General features: G+C 41.3%; 1 protein-coding gene across 1 annotated transcript in view; it reads left to right on the top strand.

The window, feature by feature from the left end:
• The first annotated feature begins 1,215 nt into the window (after nt 1-1,215).
• The window catches only part of LOC121533836 (G-protein-signaling modulator 2-like), a 29,124-nt gene continuing 18,280 nt past the window's right edge, over nt 1,216-12,059 (top strand). Inside the window, exon 1 of the mRNA XM_041840119.2 lies at nt 1,216-1,317. The gene's annotated coding sequence lies outside the window, so the exon portion shown is untranslated. The remainder of the gene's footprint in view (nt 1,318-12,059) is intronic.

Genomic DNA, 12,059 nt, shown 5'->3' with positions numbered 1-12,059 from the left:
CATCGACGCTTGGCTGCCGTTTGACAAATAAAAATAATCTAGCTCTTTTATCCATAATAGTCTCTACATGATACATTGTAACTGTATAGCCTGCCTGCGTGCTGTTTCCTAGAGCGCACATGCCGATACCAGAGTGGGCACATTCTTTGTGAGAATGAAAATGCAATGGAAAACCATTTAACTTGTATTTTTTATTCGGTACATGGGAATTTAACCGCACAGGGTATTTTCATGTGCATTATATTATCACGCACAGCCTTTAATCTGCAACAAGTCAATTTGATGGAAAAACGTCTCTGGGAAAATGCGCGTGGGCTACTGTTTTTATTCGGATTTTAGAATATTCGCATGAAAATCTGTCGCCAATTGGATGGAAACCTAGTTTGTGGAGAGGAAACATCCCAAGTCTGCGACCTTATATGTTGTGGTAATACTTCCATGGGCCAGCAGGGAGCAGATTTGGCTCACAAGTCTGTTTTTGAATAAATAGATAAAAAGAGATTGAACAACATTAATACTGCAGAGGACAATACTTCCTCACATTGTTGTTGCTAAATGAATTGAGATGTAAAGCAATGCATTAAGTGGTCCTGCATGTTATTACTTCCATTCAACTAATCCAGAGGCGTCTGAATCAGATTGAATGTCTTACTCAAATAGCCTACTGAACACACTCGACTAGAGTAGACCTCCAAGTCTACTGTCAGTAGTAGTCTAATGCCACCTTTGTTTCAAAGTAACCTTGAAAACAGCAACAGTAGAATAAAAGTCACAATGTATCATGTAGAGGTATGTTGAAATGTAATTGGTCATGGATGCAGTAGCTAGGTTTCCATCCAATTTGAAACAGATTTTCATGCGAATATCAAATCGGCATAAAACAATATGCGCATTTTCCCACCAGTGATGTGTTTTCATCAAACTGATTTTTGCGGATAAAAATGCTGTGCGTGATGACATAGTGCACATGAAAATAACCTTTGCTGTTAAATTCCCCTGTAACGAATGAAAAATACAAGTTAAACGGTGTCCATTGCATTTTCAAATCTATTGATGGTTTTGTCACAAAACTGTTGCATTATATAGCAAATGTGCCCACTATGGTCTTGGCACGTGCGCACTAGCCAACAGCTCGCAGATAGGCTACAGTGCGGGTAGGCTACCTACATAATGATAATATTATGGATAAGAGCGATATTAGGGTGGGAGGGATTTTTTTACTAGAGCAAGGTGTTCGCTAAACGTCTACTTGAATTTTTTTTATTGCATTTTCTAAAGTCTAAACCACTTTCAACGGCGAATCTGAATACACATAAGGTACGTTTGTTTAGTCTACTACGTGCCAGATGACTCCATGTATGACAACTTTTGCCGGTTAACTTTGGAGCACATAAATATATACACGGAAATGTAGGCGAAATACATGAATATGTAGGCTAGTATTGTATTGTGTATGTGTAGACTACTGACCTGGCCCGTTTCCCGATAGTGATGGAATGTATGACTGTTTTAAAGGTGCATATGACCTACAATAGTCCGTGAGCCAGGGGGATCGGTCGGGCTCACTTGGGCCGACGATGTCTCATAATTATTTTTTTGAAGGTCTATGTCCCTAGAGTTGGAAAATGTATGATAGCAGTGCAGCAATGGTAACTTTCTCTGTGTTATCACTCTTTCTTTCACCCCCCCATCCCATAAATATTTCCCATAGGGATTTTACCCAATGACAAACAATGTCAGTATACAAGTTATTGCTCAATTATACCCTTTAATCATTTATCATTGGAAAACTTACATTCAAAGCTATCCATCAGACACATTTTCTGGAATGTTCAGGTAAACAGAACTTTGACCTCTAGGGTACATATCAGAATTACCTGTATAAATGGCTTTAAAAAGAAAACCCTAATACATTTTAAACTTTGTTTGACAAGTGGTTCTGAAAGGTCATGAAATTACATTTCAAATTATATATAAAATAATCAACTTTGAAAGCACCAGCTACAACTATTATTTTTAAAAATCGCCCATATTGTGCCATTGACATTAGAATTCTGAAAACCTGTTTTCGCTTTGTCATTATGGGGTATTGTGTGTAGATTGCTGAGGATTTGTTTTAAAAAAAAAATCCATTTTAGAATAAGGCTGTAATGTAACAAAATGTGGGAAAAGTCAAAGGGTCTGAATACTTTCCGAAGGCATTTTTTTCCCTTGACTTTTTCCACATTTTGTTGTGTTACAGCCTGAATTTAAAATTGATTAAATTGAGATGTTTTGTCACTGGCCTACACACAATATCCCATACTGTAAAAGTGGAATTATGTTTTTAGAATTTTTTACAAATTAATTACAAACGAAAAGCTGAAATGTCTTGAGTCAATAAGTATTCAACCCCTTGTTATGGCCACCTAAATAAGTTCAGGAGTAAAAATGTGCTTAACAAGTCACATAACTCTGTGTGCAATAATAGTTTTTAAGATGATTTTTGAATGACTACCTCATTTCTGTACCCCACACATTCAATTATATGTAAGTCCCTGTTATGATGAGTTTTTCCGGTATCAAGTAATTCAGGATGCAAGAGAATAGTTAAACACTTAGATGGAGAGTTGATACATGTATTTAATATTACGGTGCTGGGTTCAACATGACAAGCTGCACGTGAGTGGCCTATTGTCATTTGGACTCCACACCGGATTCAACATAGCAAGATACACGTGGGTTGCATCTCACTATTCAAATGAATTACATAGAAAACCTGTCAGTTTATATACTGCTTTGCAAGCTAATTCCATCCAACAGTTGCCAACCATTATTGACTGTCACTCCCAACCACAATAGTTTCACCCTATATGGTATCGTCTCGCACCCTAGTCAGGATATTCCATCACGTACTCCTTCTAAGATTAGCACCAGTGGCCCCCCAGTCTTCCTTGGCACGCATACCTTCCGGCACCCACCAGTGATAAATAAATACACTGCTCAAAAAAATAAAGGGAACACTTAAACAACACATCCTAGATCTGAATGAATGAAATAATCTTATTTAATACTTTTTTTCTTTACATAGTTGAATGTGCTGACAACAAAATCACACAAAAATTATCAATGGAAATCAAATTTATCAACCCATGGAGGTCTGGATTTGGAGTCACCCTCAAAATTAAAGTGGAAAACCACACTACAAGCTGATCCAACTTTGATGTAATGTCCTTAAAACAAGTCAAAATGAGGCTCAGTAGTGTGTGTGGCCTCCACGTGCCTGTATGACCTCCCTACAACGCCTGGGCATGCTCCTGATGAGGTGGCAGATGGTCTCATTACATTACATTTACATTTTAGTCATTTAGCAGACGCTCTTATCCAGAGCGACTTACAGCTGAGGGATCTCCTCCCAGACCTGGACTAAAGCATCCGCCAACTCCTGGACAGTCTGTGGTGCAACGTGGCGTTGGTGGATGGAGCGAGACATGATGTCCCAGATGTGCTCAATTGGATTCAGGTCTGGGGAACGGGCGGGCCAGTCCATAGCATCAATGCCTTCCTCTTGCAGGAACTGCTGACACACTCCAGCCACATGAGGTCTAGCATTGTCTTGCATTAGGAGGAACCCAGGGCCAACCGCACCAGCATATGGTCTCACAAGGGGTCTGAGGATCTCATCTCGGTACCTAATGGCAGTCAGGCTACCTCTGGCGAGCACATGGAGGGCTGTGCGGCCCCCAAAGAAATGCCACCCCACACCATGACTGACCCACCGCCAAACCGGTCATGATGGAGGATGTTGCAGGCAGCAGAACGTTCTCCACGGCGTCTCCAGACTCTGTCATGTCTGTCACATGTGCTCAGTGTGAACCTGCTTTCATCTGTGAAGAGCACAGGGCGCCAGTGGCGAATTTGCCAATCTTGGTGTTCTCTGGCAAATGCCAAACGTCCTGCATGGTGTTGGGCTGTAAGCACAACCCCCACCTGTGGACGTCGGGCCCTCATACCACCCTCATGGAGTCTGTTTCTGACCGTTTGAGCAGACACATGCACATTTGTGGCCTGCTGGAGGTCATTTAGCAGGTCTCTGGCAGTGCTCCTCCTGCTCCTCCTTGCACAAAGGCGGAGGTAGCGGTCCTGCTGCTGGGTTGTTGCCCTCCTACGGCCTCCTCCACGTCTCCTGATGTACTGGCCTGTCTCCTGGTAGCGACTCCATGCTCTGGACACTACGCTGACAGACACACAAACCTTCTTGCCACAGCTCGCATTGATGTGCCATCCTGGATGAGCTGCACTACCTGAGCCACTTGTGTGGGTTGTAGACTCCGTCTCATGCTACCACTAGAGTGAAAGCACCGCCAGCATTCAAAAGTGACCAAAACATCAGCCAGGAAGCATAGGAACTGAGAAGTGGTCTGTGGTCACCACCTGCAGAAACACTTCTTTATTGGGGGTGTCTTGCTAATTGCCTATAATTTCCACCTGTTGTCTATTCCATTTGCACAACAGCATGTGACATTTATTGTCAATCAGTGTTGCTTCCTAAGTGGACAGTTTGATTTCACAGAAGTGTGATTGACTTGGAGTTACATTGTGTTGTTTAAGTGTTCCCTTTATTTTTTTGAGCAGTGTAAATGGAATGTCCTCATCCTCAAAATCCTATGCAACACAATATCAAAGACATTAACAAATCCCGTGTAAAAGACGTCATATCAGTCCCTCAGTCGAGCATTGAATTTCAAGCACAGATTCAACCACAAAGACCAGGGAGGTTTTCCAATGACTCGCAAAGGGCACCTATTGGTAGATGGGTAAAAAAAAAAAAAGCAGACATTGAATATCCCTTTGAGCATGGTGAAGTTATTAATTACACTTTGGATGGTGTATCAATACACCCAGTCACTACAAAGATACAGGTGTCCTTCCTAACTCAGATAATGGAGAGGAAGGAAACCGCTCAGGGATTTCAACATGAGGCCAATGGTGACTTTAAAACAGAGTTTAATGGCTGTGATGGGAGAAAACTGAGGAATTGATCAACAACATAGAATAATAGTGAAAACATAAAAACTATTAAATAACACATATGTAGTAACCAAAATAGTGTTAAACAAATCAAAATATATTTTAGATTTAAATTCTTCAAAGTAGCCACTCTTTGCCTTGATGACAGCTTTGCACACTCTTGGCATTCTCTCAACCAGCTTCACCTAGAATGCTTTTCCAACAGTCTTGAAGGAGTTCCCACATATGCTGAGCACTTGTTGGCTGCTTTTTCTTCACTCTGCGGTCCAACTCATCCCAAACCAAAGGACAGATTTCCACCGGTCTAATGTCCATTGCTCGTGTTTCTTGACCCAAGCAAGTCTCTTCTTCTTATTGGTGTCCTTTAGTAGTGGTTTCTTTGCAGCAATACGACCATGAAGGCCAGATTCACGCGGTCTCCTCTGAACAGTTGATGTTGAGATGTGTCTGTTACTTGAACTCTGTGAAGCATTTATTTGGGCTGCAATTTCTGAGGCTGGTAACTCAAATTAACTTATCCTCTGCAGCAGAGGTAACTTCCTTTCCTTCATGAGAGCCAGTTTCATCATAGCGCTTGATGGTTTTTGCGACTGCACTTGAAGAAACTTTCAAAGTTCTTGAAATTTTCCGGATTGACTGACCATGTCTTATAGTAATGATGCACTGTCGTTTCTCTTTGCATATTTGAGCTGTTCTTGCCATAATATGGACTTGGTCTTTTACCAAATAGGGCTATCTTCTGTATACCAACCCTACCTTGTCACAACACAACTGATTGGCTGAGACGCATTAAGAAGGAAATAAATTAACTTTTAACAAGGCACACCAGTTAATTGAAATGCATTCCAGGTGACTACCTCATGAAGCTGGTTGAGAGAATGCCAAGCGTGTGCAAAGCTGTCATCAAGGCAAAGGATGGCTACTTTGAAGAATCTCAAATATAACATATATTTTGATTTGTTTAACACTTTTTTTGGTTACTACATGATTCCATATGTGTTATTTCATAGTTTTGATGTCTTCACTATTATTCTACAATGTAGAAAATAGTAAACATAAAGAAAAACCCTTGAATGAGTAGGTGTGTCCAAACTTTTGACTGGTACTGTATATATATATATTTTTTTATACATATTTCTTGCTGCGGTGGCAAAAATTATAACTGTCAAAGATGTGGTGGTGTGTAAAGGCAAAAGGAGATGTGCGAAGTGTAGGGGAGAACATGCATATGGGGAATGTGGAGATGTGGTCCAGTTAAAGTGCTTTAACTGTGGGGGCGCCAAAAGTGTAGCGTATGGGGGTTGTTCAGTGATGAAAAGACAGGTGGAAGTGCAGCAGATGAGGGGTGAGCGTAACATCTCGTATGCAGAAGCAGTGAAGGTAGTTCACGCAGAAACAATCAGGGCACCTAGAAGAGCAGGAGACATGAGGGATGTTGTTACATTTGTGACAGCAGCAATCAATTGCACAGAAAAATTACAATGGAGGACTAAGAAGATAAAGGTCATAGTGGAGCAGGCAGTGAGGTATCTTGGGATCACAGGACTGACATGGGAAAATGTACAGGATGACCTCAATAAGATTGAGAATCAGTCCAGCCAGGAATGAAAAATGTATGCACTCACTAACTGTAAGTTGCTCTGGATAAGAGCGTCTGCTAAATGACTAAAATGAAATGAAAATGAAAAATTAACCAGCGGTGGGCCACCGCTGCTAAATGAATATAGGGGAAACACTGAATGCTAACACCAGTAAAAAATGGCATACTACCAAGTGGACCAACCAGTAAAATGTAAACAAGGGAGCAAATGCATCCTGTAATAGGTCCTAAGAATATGATAAAGGTTCAAACAGTTGTACTAATCTCTAAGGTAGGTCATATTCTTCAAAATCAAGGGGTTTATTTCATTAGGTTAAAATACTGTCTGTTAATCTAGCCTCTTAGGGTTTTAGAAAAATAAAGTCTGAATAATAGGACAGGATATTGGGCAATAAATAGGTGTCTCTTTTGACTCCTCTCAATAAAAGTGTGTTAGCTCTCTGACCTGATTTTCCAGTTTCTGACTCCAGCATGGTGGGCTTGTTGCAGCATGTTCATGATGTTATTGTGTTTCAAAGCATCAAAAGTGAAACCACATTTTCCATCATGTCCTGACTTGACATATTGCTGGCTGGCTCTGAGATCACCTATTCCAGCATATTTCTCTGCTATGCATCTCTTTTTTTCCCCATCCATCCAGAAATGTTATTAACTTGCTCTGGGCCTGGGGCATAATCCCTGTCTCTCATCAGTCTTCAATGTAGGTAAAGAGGCTAAAACCACGGTTGAGAATGAGAATCCTTCCAATTGGCCAAACTAACATCCAGTCTGAATTGCCATATTATTATACATTTGGAAGTTTACCGTAGTTCCCCAGAGCAGTTGAGCCAGTCACGTGTTTGTTTGTAAATAGCACAACGGGAGAAAGCGGGAACTGGTGAGTCCATAGCATTCTATATATATATATCGGTGAGTCTCTGTGAGGCGCATATGAGGTGATGAAGTTACACTTGTGTGCAATTCACTACTAAATGTTTACCATCAGATATCTTACAATGGCTTTCTGTGAGAAGTCAAAGAGCTCTGGATGAGTTAGCTGTACAGTTGCCATTTTTTCCCTTTGCTTCCTACTAGTGTTTTTTTTCGCTCCTCCCTTCTTCTCCCCTCTGCTCTGTGTACACATGCTGCTGTTCCTTCAAAAAAGCATGCATCACAACTTTGTTCATTTCAAATCAAATCAAATTGTATTTGTCACATGCGCCGAATACAACAGGTGTAGACCTTACAGTGAAATGCTTAAGTGTTAAGAAAGTGTTTACTAAATGAGCTGAAGTAAACAATAAATAATACATGTTTAAAAATGTAGTGCCTTGCAGTCGGAGGCCGAGCAGTTGCCATACCAGGCAGTGATGCAACCAGACAGGATGCTCTCGATGGTGCAGCTGTATAACCTTTTGAGGATCTGAGGACCCATGCCAAATCTTTTCAGTCTCTTGAGGGGGAATAGGTGTTGTCGTGCCCTCTTCACGACAGTCTTGGTGTGTTTGGACCATGACAGTTCGTTGGTGATGTGGACACCAAGGAACTTGAAGCTCTCAACCTGTACCAGGCGGTGATACAGCCCGACAGGATGCTCTCAATTGTGCATCTGTAAAAGTTTGTCTTGATCACATTGAGGGAGAGGTTGTTATCCTGGCACCACACTGCCAGGTCTCTGACCCCCTCCCTATAGGCTGTCTCATAGTTGTCGGTGATCAGGCCTACCACTGTTGTGTCTTCGGCAAACTTAATGATGGTGTTGGAGTCGTGCTTGGCCTTGCAGTCATGGGTGAACAGGGAGTACAGGAGGGGACTGAGCATGCACCCCTGAGGGGCCCCCGTGTTGAGGATCAGCGTGGCAGATGTGTTGTTACCTACCCATTTCCACCTGGGGGCAGCCAGTCAGGAAGTCCAGGATCCAGTTGCAGAGGGGGGTGTTTAGTCCCAGGATCCTTAGCTTAGTGATGAGCTTTGAGGGCACTATGGTGTTTTTTTGCACAATTTATCTCGTCCACTTTCACTTGTAAATGTCCACACTCACCGAAAATGACATTCAGTAGCCACTAGCTATGCTTGTATAACTTTATGAGCTGGATTTGCCTGTCTTTCCAATTAGTTATGTTCGTTTTCACTCGTTAGCATTTAGCTAACAGCGTCTGGGGAGAACAAGTATTTGATACACTGCCGATTTTGCAGGTTTTCCTACTTACAAAGCATGTAGAGGTCTGTAATTTTTATCATAGGTACACTTCAACTGTGAGAGACGGAATCTAAAACAAAAATCCAGAAAATCACATTGTATGATTTTTAAGTAATTAATTTGCATTTAATTGCATGACATAAGTATTTGATACATCAGAAAAGCAGAACTGAATATTTGGTACAGAAACCTTTGTTTGCAATTACAGAGATCATACGTTTCCTGTAGGTCTTGACCAGGTTTGCACACACTGCAGCAGGGATTTTGGCCCACTCCTCCATACAGACCTTCTCCAGATCCTTCAGGTTTCGGGGCTGTCGCTGGGCAATGCGGACTATCAGCTCCCTCCAAAGATTTTCTATTCGGTTCAGGTCTGGAGACTGGCTAGGCCACTCCAGGACCTTGAGATGCTTCTTACGGAGCCACTCCTTAGTTGCCCTGGCTGTGTGTTTCGGGTCGTTGTCATGCTGGAAGACCCAGCCACGACCCATCTTCAATGCTCTTACTGAGGGAAGGAGGTTGTTGGCCAAGATCTCGCGATACATGGCCCCATCCATCCTCCCCTCAATACGGTGCAGTCGTCCTGTCCCCTTTGCAGAAAAGCATCCCCAAAGAATGATATTTCCACCTCCATGCTTCACGGTTGGGATGGTGTTCTTGGGGTTGTACACATCCTTCTTCTTCCTCCAAACACGGCGAGTAGAGTTTAGACCAAAAAGCTCTATTTTTTTCTCATCAGACCACATGACCTTCTCCCATTCCTCCTCTGGTTCATCCAGATGGTCATTGGCAAACTTCAGACGGGCTGGACATGCGCTGGCTTGAGCAGGGGGACCTTGCGTGCGCTGCAGGGTTTTAATCCATGACGGCGTAGTGTGTTACTAATGGTTTTCTTTGAGACTGTGGTCCCAGCTCTCTTCAGGTCATTGACCAGGTCCTGCCGTGTAGTTCTGGGCTGATCCCTCACCTTCCTCATGATCATTGATGCCCCACGAGGTGAGATCTTGCATGGAGCCCCAGACCGAGGGTGATTGACCGTCATCTTGAACTTCTTCCATTTTCTAATAATTGCGGCAACAGTTGTTGCCTTCTCACCAAGCTGCTTGCCTATTGTCCTGTAGCCCATCCCAGCCTTGTGCAGGTCTACAATTTTATCCCTGATGTCCTTACACAGCTCTCTGATCTTGGCCATTGTGGAGAGGTTGGAGTCTGTTTGATTGAGTGTGTGGACAGGTGTCTTTTATACAGGTAACGAGTTCAAACAGGTGCAGTTAATACAGGTAATGAGTGGAGAACAGGAGGGCTTCTTAAAGAAAAACTAACAGGTCTGTGAGAGCCGGAATTCTTACTGGTTGGTAGGTGATCAAATACTTATGTCATGCAATAAAATGCAAATTAATTACTTAAAAATCATACAATGTGATTTTCTGGATTTTTGTTTTAGATTCCGTCTCTCACAGTTGAAGTGTACCTATGATAAAAATTACAGACCTCTACATGCTTTGTCAGTAGGAAAACCTGCAAAATCGGCAGTGTATCAAATACTTGTTCTCCCCACTGTACATGTATATAAACACCCCTATAAATACATAAACACCCAGCCCCGGGCCGAGAAAGCACAACCAAAGGTTTCCAGTGAGAGTGCTTCTCGGACCAGGACCAATTCACATCCTGGAGACCGGCCCTCAGGCATCAACACATCAACTCTCTCAGTTATTGGAAGAGGTGTGCATCAGAAATCAGGCCTGTAATTGCATCCCATGATATTCCAGTAATGGCTGAAACTGATTTCAATACCATGGACCAGTATCAAATTAATTTAGGGCATTTCCAGATCATATGTATAAATTGTCCATTGCCAACATTTGTCAGATACAGAAGGTTGCATGAGTTTCAATTTCCTAGGGGTCAGATGCAGAAATGTAAAATTGGAAACTTTGCACATATTCTTCCAGATATTTTCCCATGTTTCAAATCATTCTCCCAGCACAATTGTACACCGTGGCATACCGAAGATCTGGAGTTATTAAGGATTTTATAAAGTTGACTAGCTATGTGTCTTTTGGACCAGTTCAGTAGACTTTGGAGGGTAGATCTTCTCTCCCACATGTGTAAATTTTTTTTGACCTTATTTGAAAGTAGAGAAGGAAGTCTTTATTGGGAAAATGTAATTCATTTATGAGTTGTTCAAATGGTCTCATATTGTTGTCATCAAACCAATCAGAGACCATGGAAATACCTTTTTATCTTCCCAATCTCTATTGAAAAAAAGGTTGAGTGATGCTGAGACTCACTTTAAATTGTATGCCAAGCAAAAACCATTGATTGCAGTTTAACAGACCATACACCTATATGCAGAAGTCTACGTTTAACAATTGCCACTGAATTTTACTAGAACACATTTACTTGAGGAACAGTGCAGATCCAAAGTTTGGTAACAGAATGACAGTAAAATCTCTGTCAGTTTATGTGACAACGTTTTCCAAAAACTAAAAAAATATCTACTCCAAATTAAGATTAAAGATGTCTTCAAAAAGAATGGGGTGTCAGCTATGATATGACATCTTGAGTAAAAAAAAAAAAACTATTTTGGTGATTGACCTACAGTATGTGAAGTGGATCAACACTCGGTAACAGAATTACATAACATAATTACATAATGGGTCCTTGATCTGTACTATAAAGAAATGCATAATTATGAATGACATTCTCTTCATGGTGATGTATCCTGAATAGGTACACAAAGGTAGAAAAATGTAATATCCTCATTTGCATTTTTGGTTATTATTCTACACACTGGCTATTATTCTAATGAGCTCTGCCCCCAAACAAGACCAAATTTGTTTGGTCCAGACCGGACCAAATCTGTACCAATCATAGACGTCTTATGTTTCACGTTTAGTATATTCGCTATAGCTAGCACAACAAAAATACTAAACTTTTGACTACTTTATTTATAAGAATATCATTTTGTCCACTAACTTTAAAAAAATAACAAATATTACTTGTTAAACAATCTCTTTCTCTGAGCAATTATATTAGTATAAAATAATATAATTTCCCAAGTTTTTTGAGCATACAATATAGTTCAGTATTTGAATTATTTATTTTATACAGTCATTACCCACTGGGCACACAGTGGAAATTACGTTGAACCAACGTGGAATAGACGTTGAATTGCTAATCTTTATCAAGGGTGTCAATAATTTCGGACCCCACTGTATATTTGGGCTTGAAGTGACAAATCCGAACGGCCCACTTTGTGCAAAT

This window comes from Coregonus clupeaformis, chromosome 20 (genome assembly GCF_020615455.1).
Source record: "Coregonus clupeaformis isolate EN_2021a chromosome 20, ASM2061545v1, whole genome shotgun sequence".
Taxonomy (NCBI): domain Eukaryota; kingdom Metazoa; phylum Chordata; class Actinopteri; order Salmoniformes; family Salmonidae; genus Coregonus; species Coregonus clupeaformis.
The sequence above is the reverse complement of the archived record's forward strand: the minus strand, read 5'-3'. Positions and strand labels throughout refer to the sequence as shown.